The sequence below is a fragment of the Scyliorhinus canicula genome, chromosome 26 (assembly GCF_902713615.1).
Source record: "Scyliorhinus canicula chromosome 26, sScyCan1.1, whole genome shotgun sequence".
In the NCBI taxonomy this organism is placed as follows: Eukaryota; Metazoa; Chordata; class Chondrichthyes; order Carcharhiniformes; family Scyliorhinidae; genus Scyliorhinus; species Scyliorhinus canicula.
This window is the reverse complement of record NC_052171.1, coordinates 12750175-12770696: the sequence shown is the minus strand read 5'-3', so window position 1 is coordinate 12770696 and position 20522 is coordinate 12750175. Positions and strand designations below refer to the sequence as shown.

Sequence of the window (20522 nt, the reverse complement as noted above, 5' to 3'; positions counted from 1 at the left end):
CAATAATTAATTACAAAGTGCAAATAATCATAAAAAATGACAAAAAATGCATCAACTATATCCAGCGCGACGTCGGTAAGTACCCTGGAATATATCTTATCAAATCCTAAGATATATCGGCCTTCACTGTAATCAATTTTCCCTCTCCACTAAAGTTCTAATATTAAGTTTTTTCAGTTCCTCCCTTTCATTAAACTCCTTGTTCCAGAAAATTTCAGGTCTGTTATTTGTGTCCTTCAAGTGGACAATAAATGTCACTTCTGTCACCGAGCAGTTAAGTCCATTCGAATACATATTGTGGGCAGCACGGTGGCACAGTGGTTACCAATGCTGCCTCACGGCGCTGAGATCCCTGTTTCGATCCTGGCTCCGGGTCAATGTCTGTGTTGAAATTGCACATTCTCCCCGTGTTTGCGGCGGTTTCTCCACCACAACCCAAAGTTGTGCAGAGTAGGTAGATTGGCCCCTTAATTGGAAAAAATGAATTGGGTACACTAAATTCATTTAAAAAAAGGACAGATAATGTGTCAGATATCAGAGCGGAGGAAATAATATAAGGCATAATCCGTGACATCTGCGTTAGCAGTTGGGTTTTATGACCCAGAACCGCTTCTACTCCACAATGATTCACCTCTGTTTCAATATCACAGATGGTAACTACATCGGTTGTAGGATCAGATCGTGGAACCTGTCGGCAATGGTTCAGGGAAGAGACAGAATGCGCCAAATGGGATCATTGTGTTTCCTTTCTCTTCAGCCATTCTGGATAAACATCACCCTCAATACTGTTCACAGTCTTGTACATTGTGTTCAGCCCTCTCCTGTACTTTTATATCATTTTAATAATGTTGAAATTTAATTAATTTTAATAATATCCTTATCAGAGCCATACATTATACTCCAATTGCACCAAACCAAAGGTCGATTGACTGATCTTAACTCTTCTACTTTCCAGTTCTACCTATTTAAAATAAACATTTATCAGCAAAACACTGCCGATGCTAAAAATCAGAAAATGTCAAGGTTAGCAGGTCTGGGAGGACATGGTCTCAAAGTGTTGCATTTGTTTATCTCTCCCAGAATCTTGCCACACCTGCTGAATTTGTCCGGAATTTCTGTTTTCCCGGTGTTAGAAACGAACATTTGTGTTTTGTTTGGTTTTAGTTTACCTTTTCACTTTACATCGGATTATTTTTCTTTGTGTTCCTGATCCTTTTTTATTAACTATGCTATTTAAATTATTCTTCATTTCATGCATGGCATTGTGCCTTTTATCACAAAGTTTTCATTCATGTGAGCTACTAATGTGAAATTTCAATTTCCAGTCGTATATCTATTATTGCATATCTCCGCCTTTCACAATTTGCGACCATCGTTAAAATTAGTTTTGACTCCAAACACAAAGTTGTTCCAACAAATTACAAATAACAGTCATCTTAGCGCCGATTCATGCAGAACACATTCCTAACCTTCTTCCATCTAAACGGATGCATTTTCCCCACAACTTCTTATTTCAATCCCTCCCAACTGGGGCCAAATCTGCTTGCCGCGTGCATCCATACTCATTAAATAACCATTTGTATATCGTGTTTGTCATGGTCAGCAGGTTTCAAACTCTTTGCAGCTAAAGGTGTTCAATTAAAATTAGTCGCTGTTACAATATTGGAACCCAGCAGTCAATTTGTGGGTTGCGATCTACCACGGACATGACAAAATTTTAATAAGAGCATTTAACCTGATTGTGTGAATTTGCGATAGGAGTGATTATTGTTCAGAACAAAACGGCAAACATTCAAGCGTTCATCAGCAAGGTCAATTGATACATAATACTCAGAAGAGTGGACATGCTGTCACTGGTTTCAATAGCTCTAATAAAAGGTCACATCACAAGACATGCAGCTTCACCTCAGCACTGCCCCGGAATGTCAGACTATATTTTTTTGTGCAAGTTCTGGACTGCTCCTGAACCTGAAAACGTTTGACTCAGAGGCCACATTGCACCCACTGAGCCCGAACTGACAGCTGTGCTCCAGTCTCATTGATTAGTGTATTAAGTGGTAACTTATAACGTAATATTAAATACCAAGATTCACATTGTTGACCATATCTGCTCGGTTGCCTTTAAAATAATTCGGTGTTGTTGATTATATAAGAGATCTGATTTTAAAAATGGGCTGAAGTTCTAATATTGTTGGATTTGTAATGACATTCTTCACTCCTTTAGTCGCAATTTTCATCTCAAAAATCTGAGAGCCATTCAGTCTGACTCCACACTTTCCTGTTGTGCCGGATGAAGAGCTCTGGAAAAGGAAGTGAGGAGAACGAAATTCGGCATCCTCGAGTGAAGGTGGGTGGCCTGAAATACCAGCAGGAAAACTGTGTGGCATATGAGCATAAAACGGAGCCGGTTTGCCGCAATTCTGCATGCCCATTGGCTCGTACTGCACATTTGCTCATTTGCCCATTTGCTGGTACTGCACATCCAGGAGGATGAAAAGAGACGCCGTGAAGGAGTCCATCCATCCAAATCTGAGAGCCATTCAGTCTGACGCCACACTTTCCTGTTGTGCCGGATGAAGAGCAGTGGAAAACGAAGTGAGGAGAACGCAAGTCGGAATCCTGGAGTGAAGCTCAGTGGCCAGTAAAAAAACAGCAGTAAAACTGTGAGGCATATGAGCAGAAAACGGAGCCGGTTTGCCGCAAGTCTGCAAGCCCATTGGCTCGCATCTTTAGTACGCGAGTTGCTGCCAGCAGAAAATCTAGCAGTGCTTTGAGCCTGAAAGTCCTTAGATTGGTCAGGATGAGAGAACTTGACATGAGTGAAAAGAAGAAGGCTATTTATTCGCCATGATCTGCTTTTGCACGTTTTGCTCCCCGAAAAGGGGTGAGGACACCATTCCTGGAAGCACTGCAAGACCAGGTTGATGCTTGGAGCGGAAGGGGCAAGCCTCTGAACCATCTCCGAGTCCCAAAAACAATTTAATATTTCGTCCCTAGATTGGGGACATATCAGGTATTAAACTGATAAGAACAGATACTACACTTGATCTGAGCCAAAAGGCCGAGAAGCGATAGACAATATTTGCCGCCTATGGATCTGGTATTCCTCGTCCACCGACGTTCAGCTGCACCTTGCTGCGCACGACTGTGCTTTGGAACTTTTAGTCCACGGTGACGGTTGGTCAATAGGCCTGCAGTTTGGCCGAGCACGGTGGAGTCTGAACGTGCAGTACCAGAAAATCCCAACAGGTGGTCGTCGTCTGACCCGCCTGCCCCAGTACTCAACAGAAGAAAGGAAGACGGTGTGATGGCCCAGTGGCACCCAACCCAGGGATTCGAAGAAACCTCCAGCTTTGCCAAGCAAAATGCAATCTGTGCACACAGCATGTACTGGCGAAATGGAACAGGGGGCAATGTCTAGGCTCCCCGAGCTCTGCCCTGGTGTATTGGCCGTGGCGTCAGGAGGTTGAAAAGGGACGCCTTGAAGGCATACATCCATCCAAATCTGAGAGCCATTAAGTCTGACGCTACACTTTCCTGTTGTGCTGGATGAAGAGCTGTGGAAAAGGAAGTGAGCAGATCGCAAGTCGGCATCCTGGAGCGAAGGTGAGTGGCCTGTAAAAACCAGCAGGAAAACTGTGTGGCATATGAGCAGAAAACGGAGCCGGTTTGCCGCAAGTCTGCAAGCCCATTTGCTCGCAACTTTAGTACGTGAGTTCCCGCCAGCAGAAAATCTAGCAGTGCTTTGGAGCCTGGTCAGGATGAGAGAACTTGACATGAGTGAAAAGGAGAAGGCTATTTATGGGCCATTATCTGCTTTTGCACGTTTTGCTCCCCAAAACGGGGTGAGGGCACCATTCCTGAAAACACTGCAAGACCAGGTTGACGCTTGGAGCGGAAGGAGAAAGCCCCTGGACGATCTCCGAGTCCCAAAAATAAATTTAATATTTCGTCCCTAGATTGGGGACATATCAGATATTGAACAGATAAGAACAGATACTATACTTGATCTGAATCAAAAGGCCGAGAAGCGATAGCTCATGTTTGCCGCCTGTGGCTCTGGTCCTCCTCGTCCACCGACATTCAGCTGCACCTTACTGCGCTCGACTGTGGTTTGGAACTTTTAGTCTCCGGTGACGGCTGGTCAATAGACCTGCAGTTTGGCCGAGCACGGTGGAGTCTGTGCGTGCAGTACCAGAAAATCCCAACAGGTGGTCGTCGTCTGACCCGCCTGCCCGAGTACACACCAGAAGAAAGGAAGACGCTGTGATGGCCCAGTGGCACCCAACCCAGGGAATTGAAGAAACCTCCAGTTTTGCCGAGCAAAATGCAATCTGTGCACACAGCATGTACTGGCGAAATGGAACCGGGGGCAATGACTCGGATCCCCGAGCTCCACCCTGGTGTTTTGGCCGTGGCGTCAGAGGATGAAAAGAGACGCTGTCAAGGCAACATCCATCCAAATCTGTGAGCCATTCAGACTGACGCCTCACTTTCCTGTTGTTCCGGATGAAGAGCTGTGGAAAAGGAAGTGAAGAGAACTCTTGTCGGCATGCTGGAGTGAAGGTTAGTGGCCTGAAATACCAGCAGGAAAACTGTGTGGTACATGAGCAGAAAACGGAGCCGTTTTGCCGCAAGTCTGCAAGCCCATTGGCTCGCAACTGTAGTACGCGAGTTGCTGCCAGCAGAACATCTAGCAGTGCTTTAGAGCCTGAAAGTTTTTTGATTGGTCAGGATGAGCGAACTTGACAAGAGTGAAAAGGAGAAGGCTGTTTATGCGCCATGATCTGCTTCTGCACGTTTTCTCCCCAAAACGGGGTGAAGGCACTGTTCCTGGAAACACTGCAAGACCAGGTAGATGCTTGGAGCGAAAAGAGCAAGCCCCTGGACATCTCCGAGCCCCAAAAATCAATTTAATATATCGTCCCTAGAGTGGGGGTATATCAGATGTTAAACTGATAAGAACAGATACTACACTTGATCTGAGCCTAAAGGCCGAGAAGCGATAGGCCATATTTGGCGCCTATGGCTCTGGTGCTTCTTGTCCACCGACATTCAGCTGCACCTTGCTGCGCTCGACTGTGCTTTGGACCTTTTCGTCTCCGGTGACGGTTGGTCAATAGACCTGCAGTTTGGCCGAGCACGGTGGAATATGTGCGTGCAGTACCAGCAAACCATAACAGGGGGTCATTGTCTGACCCGCCTGTCCCAGTACTCACCAGAAGAAAGGAAGACGCTGTGATGGCCCAGTGGCACCCAACCCAGGGAATCGAAGAAACCTCTAGCTTTGCCGAGCAAAATGCAATCTGTGCACACAGCATGTACTGGCGAAATGGAACAGGGGGCATTGTCTAGGCTCCCCGAGCAACACCCTGTTGTTTTGGCCGTGGCGTCAGGAGGATGAATATAGACGCCGTGAAGGTATACTTCCATCCAAATCTGAGAGCCATTTTGTCTAACGCCACACTTCCCTGTTGTGCCGGATGAAGAGCTGTGGAAAAGGAAGTGAGGAGAACGCAAGTCGGCATCCTGGAGTGAAGGTGAGTGGCCTGTAAAAACCAGCAGGAAAACTGTGTGGCATATGAGCAGAAAACGGAGCCGGTTTGCTGCAAGTCTGCTAGCCCATTGGCTTACAACTTTAGTACGCGAGTTGCTGCCAGCAGAAAATCTAGCAGTGCTTTGGAGCCTGAAAGTCCTTAGATTGGTCAGGATGAGAGAACTTTACATGAGTGAAAAGGAGAAGGCTATTTATGCGCCATGATCTGCTTTTGCACGATTTGCTCCCCAAAACCGGGTGAGGGCACCATTCCTGGAAGCACTGCAAGACCAGATTGATGCTTGGAACGGAAGGGGCAAGCCGCTGGACCATCTCCGAGTCCCAAAAATCAATTTAATATTTCGATCCTAGATTGGGGATATATCAGATATTAAACTGATAAGAATAGATCCTACACTTGATCAGAGCCAAAAGGCCGAGAAGCGATAGCCCATATTTGGCGCCTGTGGCTCTGGTGCGCCTTGTCCACCGACATTCAGCTGCACCTTGCTGCGCTCGACTGTGCTTTGGAACTTTTAGTCTCCGGTGACGGTTGGTCAATTGACCTGCAGTTTGGCCGAGCACGGTGGAGTCTCTGCGTGCAGTACCAGCCAATCCCAACAGGGGGTCATCTTCTGACCCACCTGCCGCAGTACTCACCAGAAGAAAGGAAGACGGTGTGAAGGCCCAGTGGCACCCAACCCAGGGAATCGAAGAAACCTCCAGCTTTACCGAACAAAATGCAATCTGTGCACACAGCATGTACTGGCGAAATGCAACAAGGGGCAATGTCTTGTCTCCCCGAGCTCCACGATGGTGTTTTGGCCGTTGCGTCAGAGGATGAAAAGAGACGCCGTGATGGCATACATCCATCCAATCCTGAGAGCCATTTTGTCTGACGCCACACTTTCCTGTTGTGCCGGATGAAGAGCTGTGGAAAAGGAAGTGATGAGAACGCAAGATGGCATCCTGGAGTGAAGGTGAGTAGCCTGTAAAAACCAGCAGGAAAACTGTGTGGCATATGAGCAGAAAACGGAGCCGGTTTGCCGAATGTCTGAAAGCCCATTGGCTCGCAACTTTAGTACACGAGTTGCCGCCAGCAGAAAATCTAGCAGTACTTTGGAGCCTGAAAGTCCTTAGATTGGTCAGGATGAGAGAACTTGACATGAGTGAAAAGGGGAAGGCTGTTTGTGCGCCATGATCTGCTTTTGCACATTTTGCTCCCCAAAACGGAATGCGGGCACCATTCCTGGAAGCACTGCAAGACCAGGTTGATGCTTGGAATGAAAAGAGCAAGTCCCTGGACATTTCTGAGGCCCAAAAATCAATTCAATGTTCCGTCCTTAGGTTTGGACACGTCAGATATTAAACTGATAAGAACAGATACTACACTTGATATGAGCCAAAACGCCCAGAAGCGATAACCCATATTTGCCGCCTATGGCTCTGGTCCTCCTCGTCCACCGACATTCAGCTGCGCCTTGCTGCGCTCGACTGTGCTTTGGAACTTTTAGTATACGGTGACGGTTGGTTAATAATCCTACAGTTTGGCCGACCACTGTGGAGTCTGTGCGTGCAGTACCAGCAATCCCCAACAGGGGGTCATTGTCTGACCCGTCTGCCCCAGTACTCACCAGAAGAAATGAAGACGCTGTGAAGGCCCAGTGGCACCCAACCCAGGGAATCGAAGAAATCTCCATCTTTGCCGAGCAAAATGCAATCTGTGCACACAGCATGTAATGGCGAAATGCAACAGGGGGCAATGTCTTGTCTCCCCGAGCTCCACGCTGGTGGTTTGGCCGTTGCGTCAGAGGATGAAAAGAGACGCCCTGATGGCATACATCCATCCATCCTGTGAAGGTGAGTGCCCTGTAAAAACCAGCAGGAAAACTGTGTGGCAATTGAGCAGAAAATGGAGCCGGTTTGCCGCAAGTCTGCAAGCCCATTGGCTCGCAACTTTAGTACGCGAGCTGCCGCCAGCAGAAAATCTAGCAGTGCTTTGGAGCCTGAAAGTCCTTAGATTGGTCAGGAAGAGAGAACTTGACATGAGTGAAAAGGAGAAGGCTGTTGATGCGCCATGATCTGCTTTTGCACGTTTTGCTCCCCAAAACGGGGCGAGGGCACCATTCCTGGAAGCACTGCAAGACCGGGCTGATGCTTGGAGCGTAAAGGGCAAGCCACAAGACCATCTCCGAGTCCCAAAAATCAATTTAATATTTCGTCCCTAGATTGGGGACATATCAGATATTAAACTGATCAGTACAGATTCTACACTTGATCTGAGCCAAAAGACCGAGAAGTGATAGCCCATATTTACCGCCTATGGCTCTGGTCCTCCTCATCCACCGACATTCAGCTGCACCTTGCTGCACTCGACTGTGCTTTGGAACTTTTAGTCTACGGTGACGGTTGGTCAATAGACCTGCAGTTTGGCCGAGCACGGTGGAGTCTGTCCCTGCAGTACCAGCAAACTCCAACAGGGCGTCATCTTCTGACCCGCCTTCCCCAGTACTCACCAGAAGAAAGGAAGACGCTGTGATGGCCCAATGGCACCCAACCCAGGGAATCGAAGAAACCTCCAGCTTTGCCGAGCAAAATGCAATTTGTGCACACAGCATGTACTAGCGAAATGGAACAGGGGGCGATGTCAAGGCTTCCCGACCTCCACCCTGGTGTTTTTGCCGTGGCGTCAGGAGGATGAAAAGAGACGCCACGAAGGCATACATCCATCCAAATCTGAGAGCTATTCAGCCTGACGCCACACTTTCCTGTTGTGCCGGATGAAGAGCTGTGGAAAAGGAAGTGAGGAGAACGCAAGTCGGCATCCTGGAGTAATGGTGAGTGGTCTGTAAAAAACAGCAGGAAAACTGTCGCATATTAGCAGAAAACGGAGCCGGTTTGCTGCAAGTCTGCAAGCCCATTGGCTCGCAACTTTAGTACGTTAGTTGCTGCCAGCAGATAATCTAGCAATGGTTTGGAGGCTGAAAGTCCTTCGGTTGGTCAGGATGAGACAACTTGACATGAGTGAAAAGGTGAAGGCTGTTTATGGGCCATGATCTGCTTTTGCACGTTTTGCTCCGCAAAACGGGGTGAGGGAATCATTCCTGGAAGAACTGCAAGACCAGGTTGATGCTGGGAGCGGAAAGGGCAAGCCACAAGACCATCTCCGAGTCCCAAAACTAAACTTAATATATCATCCCTAGATTGGGGACGTATTAGATATTAAACTGATAAGAACAGATACTACACTTGACCTGAGCCAAACGGCCGAGAAGCGCTAGTCCGCATTTGCCGCCTATGGCTCTGGTCCTCCTCGTCCACTGACATTCAGCTGCACCTTGCTGCGCTCGACTGTGCTTTGGAACTTTTAGTCCACGGTGACGTTTGGTCAATAGACCTGCAGTTTGGCCGAGCACGGTGGAGTCTGTCCCTGCAGTACCAGCAAACTCCAACAGGGCGTCATCTTCTGACCCGCCTTCCCCAGTACTCACCAGAAGAAAGGAAGACGCTGTGATGGCCCAGTGGCACCCAACCCAGGGAATCGAAGAAACCTCCAGCTTTGCCGAGCAAAATGCAATTTGTGCACACAGCATGTACTAGCGAAATGGAACAGTGGGCGATGTCAAGGCTTCCCGACCTCCACCCTGGTGTTTTGGCCGTGGCGTCAGGAGGATGAAAAGAGACGCCACGAAGGCATACATCCATCCAAATCTGAGAGCTATTCAGCCTGACGCCACACTTTCCTGTTGTGCCGGATGAAGAGCTGTGGAAAAGGAAGTGAGGAGAACGCAAGTCGGCATCCTGGAGTAATGGTGAGTGGCCTGTAAAAAACAGCAGGAAAACTGTCGCATATTAGCAGAAAACGGAGCCGGTTTGCTGCAAGTCTGCAAGCCCATTGGCTCGCAACTTTAGTACGTTAGTTGCTGCCAGCAGATTATCTAGCAATGGTTTGGAGGCTGAAAGTCCTTAGGTTGGTCAGGATAAGACAACTTGACATGAGTGAAAAGGTGAAGGCTGTTTATGGGCCATGATCTGCTTTTGCACGTTTTGCTCCGCAAAACGGGGTGAGGGAATCATTCCTGGAAGAACTGCAAGACCAGGTTGATGCTGGGAGCGGAAAGGGCAAGCCACAAGACCATCTCCGAGTCCCAAAACTAAACTTAACATATCATCCCTAGATTGGGGACGTATTAGATATTAAACTGATAAGTACAGATACTACACTTGACCTGAGCCAAACGGCCGAGAAGCGCTAGTCCGCATTTGCCGCCTATGGCTCTGGTCCTCCTCGTCCACTGACATTCAGCTGCACCTTGCTGCGCTCGACTGTGCTTTGGAAATTTTAGTCTACGGTGACGGTTGGTCAATAACCTGCAGTTTGGCCGAGCACGGTGGAGTCTGTCCCTGCAGTACCAGCAAACTACAACAGGGCGTCATCTTCTGACCCGCCTGCCCCAGTACTCACCAGAAGAAAGGAAGACGCTGTTAAGGCCCAGTGGCACCCAACCCAGGGAATCGAAGAAACCTCCAGCTTTGCCGAGCAAAATGCAATCTGTGCACACAGCATGTACTGGTGAAATGCAACAGGGGGCAATGTCTAGTCCCCGCGAGCTCCATCCTGGTGTTCTGTCCGTTGCGTCAGGAGGATGAAAAGAGACGCCGTGAAGGATACATCCACCCAAATCTGAGAGCTATTTTGTCTGACGCCACACTTCCCTGTTGTGCCGGATGAAGAGCTGTGGAAAAGGAAATGATGAGAACGCAAGTCGGCATCTTGGAGTGAAGGTGAGTGGACTGTAAAAACCAGCAGGAAAACTGTGTGGCATATGAGCAGAAAACGGAGCCGGTTTGCCGCAAGCCTTCAAGCCCATTGGCTCGCAACTTTAGTACGTGAGTTGCCGCCAGCAAAAAACCTAGCAGTGCTTTGGAGCCTGAAAGTCCTTAGATTGGTCAGGGTCTGAGAACTTGACATGAGTGAAAAGGAGAAGGTTGTTTATGGGCCATGATCTGCTTTTGCACGTTTTGCTCCCCAAAACGGGGTGAGGGCACCATTCCTGGGAGCACTGCAAGACCGGGCTGATGCTTGGAGCGGAAAGGACAAGCCCCTGGACCATCTCCGAGTCCCAAAAATCAATTTAATATTTCGTCCCTAGATTGGGGACATATCAGATATTAAACTGATAAGAACAGATTTATTTATTTTTTTCAAAAAATATCCTTTATTCATAAAATTTATCATAATCTTTACAGAACATTTCAAAATGCCTTGACTGTACATTTCAGTCTGAGTTACAATCATTTGTCTTCAATTCCATTGGGATAACGTTGCACACGTATCGTACTATAAGCTACAGTTCTTTCTTCAATATTTACATTACTTTGTTAAACCGATAAGAACAGATTTTTTTTTTGTTCAAAAAATATACTTTATTCATAAAATTTATCATAATCTTTACAGAACATTTCAAAATACCTTGACTGTACATTTCCGTCTGAGTTACATTCATTTGTCTTCAATTCCATTGGGATAACGTTGCACACGTATCCTACTATAAGCTACAGTTCTTTCTTCAATATTTACATAACTTTGTTAATATCATACATTGTGGTAATGGAAAAAAGAACCTCGGACCGAGGGGTTTTACACTGTAACCAACCCCTCGGTGTACATTTGGTGGTAAGACCTTACACTGTGGTCTTCCCCCATTGCGCCTTGGCGGCAGCTGCCCCAAGCTTGAGTGCTTCCCTCAGCACGTCGTCCTGGACCTTGGAATGTGCCAGTCTGCAACACTCGGTCGAGGACAGTTCTTTGCACTGGAAGATCAGCAAGTTTCGGGCAGACCAAAGAGCGTCTTTCACCGAGTTGATGACCTTCCAGCAGCAGTTGATATCTGTCTCGGTGTGTGTCCCTGGAAACAGTCCGTAGAGCACAGAGTCCTGTGTTACTGAGCTGCTCGGGATGAACCTTGACAAATACCACTGCATCTCACTCCAGACCTGTTTTGCAAAGGCACATTCCACAAGGAGGTGTGTGACTGTTTCATTTCCCCCACAACCACTCCGAGGGCAGCGTGCATTGATGCTGAGCCTTCGGGTGTGCATGAAGGATCTGACAGGGAGGGCCCTTCTCACCACCAGCCAAGAGAGGTCTTGGGGCTTGTTTGAAAGTTCTGGTGAAGAGGCATTCTGCCAGATGGCTCTGACAGTCTGCTCAGGGAACCATCCAACGTCCTCCACAGTCTCCTTTTCTCTGAGGGTCTCGAGGACATTACATGCTGACCACTGCTTCATTGCCTTGTGGTCAAAGGTGTTTTCCTTCAAAAAATTTCCACGAAGGATAGGTGGTACGGTACGGTCCAACTACTTGGAGCGTTCCGCAGCAATGAGGCCAGGCCCATCCTTCGTAACACCGGGGACAGGTAGAACCTCAGTATGTAGTGACACTTGGTGTTTGCATACCCGGGGTCTCCGCACAGCTTGATGCAGTTGCACACAAAGGTGGCCATCAGGATGAGGGCGGCGTTGGGTACGTTCCTCCCTCCTTTATCTAGAGGCTTGTACATTGTGTCTCTTTGGACCCGGTCCATCTTAGATCTCCAAATGAATTTGAAGATGGCCCGGGTGACTGCTGCGGCGCAGGTCCGAGTGATGGGCCAGACCTGTGCCACGTACAGGAACACCGAGAGTACCTCACACCTAATGACCAGGGTTTTGCCCGCAATTGAGAGGGAGCGTTGCTCCCACCAGCCCAGTTTCTGTTTTGATTTGGTAATTCGTTCCTCCCAGTTTTTGGTGCATGCCCCAGCCGCTCCGAACCATATCCCCAGCACTTTCAGGTAATCTGACCTGATCGTGAAGGGGACAAAGGATCGGTCGGACCAGTTCCCAAAGAACATGGCCTCGCTCTTGCCGCGGTTTACCTTGGCTCCTGAGGCCAGTTCAAACTGGTCGCAGGTGTCCAAGAGCCTGCGTACAGATGCGGGATCCGAGAAGAAGACGGCGACATCGTCCATGTACAGGGAGGCCTTGACTTGCGTGCCTCCGCTGCCTGGGATCGTCACCCCTCTCATGTCCGTATCCTTCCTGATGGACTCGGCAAAATGTTCTATGCAGCACACAAAGAGGGCCGAGGAGAGTGCAGCCCTGCCTGACTCCAGATTTAATCAGGAACTTTTCTGATTCCCACCCATTGATTGAGGCTGCGCTATAGATGTTTGTGTAGAGCAGTTTGATCCAATTGCGAATTCCCTCCCCAAACCCCATTTTGGAGAGCACATCCATCATGTAGGTGTGCGATATTCTGTCAAAAGCTTTCTCCTGGTCAAGGCTGATGAGGCAGGTGTCCACCCTCCTGTCCTGCACGTAGGCGATCGTATCCCTGAGCAGCGCGAGGCTGTCAGAGATCTTCCTGCCGGGTGCAGCACAGGTCTGGTCGGGGTGGATTACCGACTCCAGAGCAGACTTGACCCGATTGGCAATGACTTTGCTAAGATTTTGTAATCCACATTTAACAGTGAAATGGGTCGCCAATTTCGAATTTCTTCCCTTTCCCCCTTCTGCTTGTAGATGAGGGTGATGATGCCTTTCCTCATGGATTCTGACATGCTGCCATCCAGAAGCATACTCTCGTACACTTCCAGCAGGTCTGGGCCCATTCAGTCCCACAGAGCCAAGTACAACTCAGCCGGTAAGCCGTCGCTTCCGGGAGTTTTACTCGTCTCAAAGGACTTGACGGCCTTTGTCAGCTCGTCCAGAGTTAGTTGTTTGTCCAGGTTTTCCCCCTCGTTGTCGTCCAAGACCTCCGTGATAGACGACAGGAAGGTCTGGGTAACAGTGCTGTCTGTTGGCTTCAGATCATATAGTCTGGCATAGAAGGATTGACTGATCCTCAGTATGTCAGACTGCGATGTCTTCACAGAGCCATCTTCTTCCTTCAGGCTGCTGATCACAGAGGTGTCCCTGTGTACCTTCTGGAAGAAGAAGCGTGAGCACTTTTCATCCTGCTCCACAGAGCGGACTCTGGACCGGAAGATGACCTTGGAGGCCTCCGAGGTGTAGAGAGAGGCCTGCTGGCTCTTCACCTCTTGGAGATCCTCCTTGACATCAACCCCCATCGACTGCAGCTGGAGCAAGTTTTGCATGCTTTTCTGGAGCCTGGACAGGAACCCTCGTCTCTCTCTCACCCTTTGTATGCCCTTGAGGATGAAGAACCTTTTAATGTTCCCCTTGATTGCTTCCCACCAGAGATGTGGAGACTCAAAAAGGGGTTTCACGGTTCTCCAACCTTTGTAATCCCTTTTGAGTTCCTGGAGGTTCTCTGGGGGCAACAGCTTTACATTTAGCTTCCATGTCCCCCTGCCCACCCTCTGGTTTTCCTGCAGGTGGCAGTCAGCCAGTAGGAGGCAGTGGTCAGAGAAGAACACCGGCTTGACGTCGGTGGGCCTGACCGTGAAAGCACGGGACACAAAAAATAAATCTATTCTGGAACGGACGGAAACATCTGGCCGTGACCATGTGTATCTACGCTCCGCCCCGTCTGCAGCGTTGCTGAAGACGTCGAGCAGCTTGGCGTCTTTTACCGTTTCCATCAGGAGTCTGGACGTAGCGTCTAGTTTGCTGCCGGCTCTGCCGGATCGTCCATCTGCATCGATGATGCAGTTGAAGTCACCGCCCAGGGTGACCGGCTTGGAGGTGGCCAACAGCAGTGGTAGTTGCTGAAGGACAGCCAGTCGCTCAGTTTTTACGGCTGGGGCATACACGTTAATAAGTCTGATAGGGGTGTTTTTGTATTTGACGTCTACTACTAGGAGGCGTCCCCCCCCCCACCTCCTTAACGTCGGAGATGGTGAAATTGCCTCCCCGTAGCAGAATATCCAGGCCGGAGGAACGACAGTCGTTTCCTCCTGACCAGATGGATGGCCCGTGGGACCACCAGCTCGACCAGCGTCTGTAGTTGCTGAGGTGTGGAATCCCACACTCCTGCAGAAACAGTAGGTCGGCTCTGACATTTTCTAAGTAGCCGAGTGTGGCTACACACCGCGAAGTATCTTTAATACTTCGCACATTAATTGATGCGATTTTAAACCCCATTTTAAAAAGAGTAGATTTACCAGTCTCAGATTTCAGAGTCCATTTCAGTTGGTTGTTCCAGCTGTTCAAAATTCCCCATCATGCCGGTGGTGTTCTCAAAATGTTTTACCGTTTCATGGTTTAGGAAGCTGCCATTGCCCTCAGTGTGGCCTTGAGCCTGATGGATGTGTAAAGCGGGTGTTGTGGTTGTAGGCCGATTCCCATCGTCCAGAGGTTGGTGCTCTGGTTGAGTTTTGTTTTCGTTCCTGTCTGTGGTCTGGGGGTTCTGTGCATCCCCTCCCATATTGGTGCTTTGCCTCTTTAATTGAGGCCTATTCTTTGATTGCTCGCCTTCATCGCAGGAGTTGTCGGCGCTCTTGAGTTGCTGCTTTTTACCATATCCCGTCGGGGGTTTCTTTCTTTCATTTTTCATTTTCCTCTTTGCTTTTCTTGTGCCTGCCGTTTCCCAGCGCTCTTCACTCTTTGTTCCATCCTCGGTTGTCTCGTGTTCCTCGCCAGATGGGAGTGGGTATAGGTTGCCCCACGTTTTGGGCAGTCCCTGTAAAGATGGCCGGCCTCCCCACACAGGTTGCAGTTCTTGTGTTGCTTACAGTCCTTTGTCATGTGCCCCTCCTGCTTGCAGTTTTTGCAGAAGGTGACGTTGCAGTTGGCGGCCATGTGCCCCGCTTTGCCAAAGGTGTGACATACTCGTGGCTGCCCCCCGTAGTAGAGGTAGCCTCGGTTTCCTCCAATGGCGAAACTGGAGGGTGGGTGCAAGATGGTTACATTGGCATTCTTTCTCAGGGTTACCTTGACCTGGTGCTCGCCTGTCCAGATGCCGAAGGTGTCCTTTAGTTGCATGCTGTCACTTTTCAAGTCGACGTACCTGGCGAGGAACGTAAGCACATCAGACACGGGGACGTGGGGGTTGTACATGTGCAGCGTAACAACCCGGTTTCTCTGCGATGGTAGCGTGAACAGAGGCTCCGCAGTCAGGATAGACAGGGGGCTCAGGTTGCCTTTTTCTTTAAACACATCCATGAACTTGATGCAATCAGCTACATTCCTGAAGGTGACACCGAAGTAACCGTTGTTGGGGAAATCTTGCAAGCAGAAGATATCTGTTGCTTGAAACCCGCAGCAGTCGATCAGTACCCGCTTCACGAAGAAGATTCAATCCACAGGCGACATCTCTCCCGACTTCCTCACTGTGACTCGGACAGTGTTTCGCACTCCGCAGCCTGGTGGTCGGAATACAGCACTGGTCATAGCTCCGAGGTTGGCTCTTGACTGTACCGGCGTGAGGCCCAAACCAAGGTTTTGGCCAACATGAAGATCCACCAATAGCAGCCGAGCTTAAACGTCTCGTCAGTCTTCACTCTCTCCAATCCACGACCGACATCAAGATCTAAATCCTTTGCTTCCCCCGATCAAGTGCGCTACACTTGATCTAAGCCAAAAGGCCGAGAAGCGATATCCCATATTTGCCGCCTATGGCTCTGGTCCTCCTCGTCCACCGACATTCTGCTGCACCTTGCTGCGCTCGACTGTGCTTTGGAACTTTTAGTCTACGGTGACGGTTGGTCAATAGACCTGCAGTGTGGCCGAGAACTGTGGAGTCTGTGCGTGCAGTACCAGCAAACCCCAACAGGGGGTCATCTTCTGACCCGCCTGCCCCTGCACTCACCAGAAGAAAGGAAGACGCTGTGATGGCCCAGTGGCACCCAACCAAGGAAATCGAAGAATCCTCCAGCTTTGCTGTGCAAAATGCAATCTGTGCACACAGCATGTACTGGCGAAATGGAACAGGGGGCAATGTCTAGGCTCCCCGAGCTCCACCCTGGTGTTTTGGCCGTGGCGTCAGGAGGATGAAAAGAGACACCGTGAAGGCATACATCCATCCAAACCTGAGAGCCATTCAGTCTGACGCTACACTTTCCTGTTGTGCCGGATGAAGAGCTGTGGAAAAGGAAGCGAGGAGAATGCAAGTCGGCATCCTGGAGTGAAGGTCAGTGGCCTGTAAAGACCAGCAGGAAAACTGTGTGGCATATGAGCAGGAAACAGAGGCGGTGTGCCGCAAGTCTGCAAGCCCATTTGCTTGCAACTTTGGTACGCGAGTTGCTGCCAGCAGAAAATCTTGCAGTGATTTGGAGCCTGAAAGTCCATAAATTGGTCAGGATGAGAGAACTTGACATGAGTGAAAAGGAGAAAGCTATTTATGCGCCATGATCTGCTTTTGCACGTTTTGCTCCCCAGAACGGGGTAAGGGCATCATTCCTGCAAGCACTGCAAGAAAAGGTTGATGCTTGGAGCGGAAGTGGCAAACCCCTGGACCATCTCCGAGTCCCAAAAATCAATTTAACATTTCGTCCCTAGATTGGGGACATATCAGATATTAAACTGGTAAGAATAGATACTACATTTGATCTAAGCCAAAAAGCGGAAAAGCGATAGCCCATATTTGCCGCCTATGGCTCTGGTCCTCCTCGTCCACCGACATTCTGCTGCACCTTGCTGCGCTCGACTGTGCTTTGGAACTTTTAGTCTACGGTGACGGTTGGTCAATTGGCCTGCAGTTTGGCCGAGCACGGTGGAGTCTCTGTGTGCAGTACCAGAAAATACCAACAGCTGGTCGTCGTCTGACCCGCCTGCCCCAGTACTCACCAGAAGAAAGGACGACGCGGCGATGGCCCTGTGGCACCCAACCCAGGGAATCGAAAAAACCTCCAGCTTTGCCGAGCAAAATGCAATCTGTGCACACAGCATGTACTGGCGAAATGGAACAGGGGGCAATGTCTAGGCTCCCCGAGCTCCACCCTGGTGTTTTGGCCGTGGCGTCAGGAGGATGAATAGAGAGGCCGTGAAGGCATACATCCATCCAAATCTGAGAGCCATTTAGTCTGACGCCACACTTTCCTGTTGTGCCGGATGAAGAGCTGTGGAAAAGGAAGTGAAGAGAACTCAAGTCGGCATCCTGTAGTGAAGGTTAATGGCCTGAAATAACAGCAGGAAAACTGTGTGGCATATGAGCAGAAAACGGAGCCGGTTTGCCGCAAGTCTGCAAGCCCATTGGCTCGCAACTTTAGTGCACGAGTTGCTGCCAGCAGAAAATCTAGCAGTGCTTTGGAGCCTGAAAGTCCTTGGATTGGTCAGGATGAGAGAACTTGACATGAGTGAAAAGGAGGAGGCTGTTTATGCGCCATGATCTGCTTTTGCACGTTTTGCTCATCAAAACGGGGTGAAGGCACCATTCCTGGGAACACTGCAAGACCAGGTTGATGCTTGGAGCGAAAAGAGCAATCCCCTGGACATCTCCGAGTCCCAAAAGTAAATTTAATATTTTTTCCCTAGATTGGGGACATATTAGATATGAAACTGATAAGAACAGATACTACACTTGATCTGAGCCAAAAGACCGAGAAGTGATAGCCCATATTTACCGCCTATGGCTCTGGTCCTCCTCATCCACCGACATTCAGCTGCACCTTGCTGCACTCGACTGTGCTTTGGAACTTTTAGTCTACGGTGACGGTTGGTCAATAGACCTGCAGTTTGGCCGAGCACGGTGGAGTCTGTGCGTGCAGTACCAGAAAATTCGAACAGGGTGTCATCGTGTGACCCGCCTGCCCCAGTACTCACCAGAAGAAAGGAAGACGCTGTGAAGGCCCAGTGGCACCAAACGCAGGGAATCGAAGAAACCTCCAGCTTTGCCGAGCAAAATGCAATCTGTGCACACAGCATGTACTGGCGAAATGGAACAGGGGGCAAAGTCTTGTCTCCGCGAGCTCCATCCTGGTGTTTTGGCCGTTACGTCAGGAGGATGAAACGAGACGCAGTGAAGGCATACATCCATCCAAATCTGAGAGCCATTCAGTCTGACGCCACACTTTCCTGTTGTGCCGGATAAAGAGCTGTGGAAAAGGAAGTGATGAGAACGCAAGTCGGTATCCTTGAGTGAAGGTGAGTGGCCTGTAAAAACCAGCAGGAAAACTGTGTGGCATATGAGCAGAAAACGGAGCCGGTTTGCCGCAAGTCTGCAAGCCCATTGGCTCGCAACTTTAGTACGCGAGTTGCTGCCAGCAGCAAATCTAGCAGTGCTTTGGAGCCTGAAAGTCCTTAGGTAGGTCAGGATGGGCGAACTTGACATGAGTGAAAAGGAGAAGGCTACTTATGCGCCATGATCTGCTTTTGCACGTTTTGCATCCCAAAAGAAGGTGAGGGCACCATTCCTGGAAGCACTGCAAGACCAGGCTTGGAGCGGAAGGGGCAAGTCGCTGGACCTTCTCCGAGTCCCAGAAATCAATTTAATATTTCGACCCTAGATTGGGGACATATCAAATATTTAACTGATAAGAACAAATACTACACTTGATCTGAGCCAAAAAGCCGAGAAGCGATAGACCATATTTGCCGACTATGGCTCTGGTCCTCCTCGTCAGCCGACATTCAGCTGCTCCTTGCTGCGCTCGACTGTGCTTTTGAACTTTTAGTCTATGGTGACGGTTGGTCAATTGACCTGCAGTTTGGCCGAGCACGGTGGAGTCTGTGCGTGCAGTACCAGTAAATCACAACAGGTGGTCGTCGTCTGACCCGCCTTCCCCGGTACTCACCAGAAGAAAGGAAGACGCTGTGAAGGCCCAGTGGCACCCAACCCAGGGAATCGAAGAAACCTTCAGCTTTGCCGAGCAAAATGCAAACTGTGCACACAGCATGTACTGTCGAAATGGAACAGGGGGCAATGTCTAGGCTCCGCGAGCTCCACCCTGGTGTTTTGGCCGTGGCGTCAGGAGGATGAAGAGAACTCAAGTCGGCATCCTGGAGTGAAGGTGAGTGGCCTGAAAATCCAGCAGGACAACTGTGTGTCACATGAGCAGAAAACGGAGTCGGTTTACCGCAAGTCTGCAAGCCCATTGCCTCGCAACTTTGGTACGTGAGTTGCCACCAGCAGAAAATCTACCAGAGCTTTGGATTCTAAAAGTCTTTGGATTGGTCAGGATGAGAGAAATTGACATGAGTGAAAAGGTAAAGGTTATTCATGCGCCATAATCTGTTTTTGAGCATTTTGCTCTCCAAAACGTGGTGAGGGCACCATTCCTGGAAGCACTGTAAGCCCAGGTTGATGCTTGGAGCGAAATGGGCAAGCCCTTGGATCATCTCCGAGTCCCAGAAATCAACTTAATATTTCGTCCCTATATTGGGGACATATCAGGTATTAAACTGATAAGAACAGATACTACACTTGATCTGACCCAAAAGGCCGAGAAGCTATAGCCCATATTTGCCGCCTATTGCTCTGGTCCTCCTCGTCCACCGACATTCAGCTGCACTTTGCTGCGCTCGACTGTGCTTTGGAACTTTTAGTCTCCGGTGACGGTTGGTCAATAGACCTGCAGTTTGGCCGAGCACGGTGGAGTCTCTGTGTGCAGTACCAGCAAACCCCACCAGGGGGTCATCGCTTGGCTCTCCTCCCCCAGTACTCACCAGAAGAAAGGAAGACGCTGTGAAGGCCCAGTGGCACCCAACCCAGGGAATCGAAGAAACCTCCAGCTTTGCCGAGCAAAATGCAATCTGTGCACACAGCATGTACTGGCGAAATGCAACAGGGGGCAATGTCTAGGCTCCCCGAGCTCCACCCTGGTGTTTTGGGCGTTGCGTCACGAGAATGAAAAGAGACGCCGTGAAGGATACATCCATCCAAATCTGCATTTTGCTGACGCCACACTTCCCTGTTGTGCCGGATGAAGAGCTGTGGAAAAGAAAGTGATGAGAACGCAAGTCGGCATCCTGGAGTGAAGGTGAGTGGCCTGTAAAAACCAGCAGGAAAACTGTGTGGCATATGAGCAGAAAACGGAGCCGGTTTGCCGCAAGTCTGCAAGCCCATTGGCTCGCAACTTTCGTACGCGAGCTGCCGCCAGCA

At 49.5% G+C, this 20522-nt stretch overlaps 12 non-coding genes and 1 pseudogene across 12 annotated transcripts; all 13 read right to left on the bottom strand.

Moving 5' to 3' along the window:
• Positions 1-2883: 2883 nt before the first annotated feature.
• On the bottom strand, positions 2884-3073 carry LOC119957636. The gene has a single exon (XR_005458864.1). It is a non-coding gene; the product is annotated as a U2 spliceosomal RNA (small nuclear RNA).
• A 771-nt stretch (positions 3074-3844) lies between these two features.
• LOC119957581 lies at positions 3845-4035 on the bottom strand. The gene has a single exon (XR_005458829.1). It is a non-coding gene; the product is annotated as a U2 spliceosomal RNA (small nuclear RNA).
• A 782-nt stretch (positions 4036-4817) lies between these two features.
• Positions 4818-5007, bottom strand: LOC119957571. Its single transcript, XR_005458820.1, has one exon. It is a non-coding gene; the product is annotated as a U2 spliceosomal RNA (small nuclear RNA).
• A 786-nt stretch (positions 5008-5793) lies between these two features.
• LOC119957665 lies at positions 5794-5984 on the bottom strand. Its single transcript, XR_005458892.1, has one exon. It is a non-coding gene; the product is annotated as a U2 spliceosomal RNA (small nuclear RNA).
• Positions 5985-6769: 785 nt separating this feature from the next.
• On the bottom strand, positions 6770-6958 carry LOC119957591. Its single transcript, XR_005458838.1, has one exon. It is a non-coding gene; the product is annotated as a U2 spliceosomal RNA (small nuclear RNA).
• Positions 6959-7649: 691 nt separating this feature from the next.
• On the bottom strand, positions 7650-7840 carry LOC119957575. The gene has a single exon (XR_005458823.1). It is a non-coding gene; the product is annotated as a U2 spliceosomal RNA (small nuclear RNA).
• Positions 7841-8624: 784 nt separating this feature from the next.
• Positions 8625-8815, bottom strand: LOC119957578. The gene has a single exon (XR_005458826.1). It is a non-coding gene; the product is annotated as a U2 spliceosomal RNA (small nuclear RNA).
• A 784-nt stretch (positions 8816-9599) lies between these two features.
• Positions 9600-9790, bottom strand: LOC119957582. The gene has a single exon (XR_005458830.1). It is a non-coding gene; the product is annotated as a U2 spliceosomal RNA (small nuclear RNA).
• A 784-nt stretch (positions 9791-10574) lies between these two features.
• On the bottom strand, positions 10575-10752 carry LOC119957600 (annotated as a pseudogene).
• A 6114-nt stretch (positions 10753-16866) lies between these two features.
• Positions 16867-17057, bottom strand: LOC119957584. The gene has a single exon (XR_005458832.1). It is a non-coding gene; the product is annotated as a U2 spliceosomal RNA (small nuclear RNA).
• A 785-nt stretch (positions 17058-17842) lies between these two features.
• LOC119957579 lies at positions 17843-18032 on the bottom strand. Its single transcript, XR_005458827.1, has one exon. It is a non-coding gene; the product is annotated as a U2 spliceosomal RNA (small nuclear RNA).
• A 786-nt stretch (positions 18033-18818) lies between these two features.
• On the bottom strand, positions 18819-19003 carry LOC119957590. Its single transcript, XR_005458837.1, has one exon. It is a non-coding gene; the product is annotated as a U2 spliceosomal RNA (small nuclear RNA).
• Positions 19004-19683: 680 nt separating this feature from the next.
• Positions 19684-19874, bottom strand: LOC119957655. Its single transcript, XR_005458882.1, has one exon. It is a non-coding gene; the product is annotated as a U2 spliceosomal RNA (small nuclear RNA).
• Positions 19875-20522: the final 648 nt, after the last annotated feature.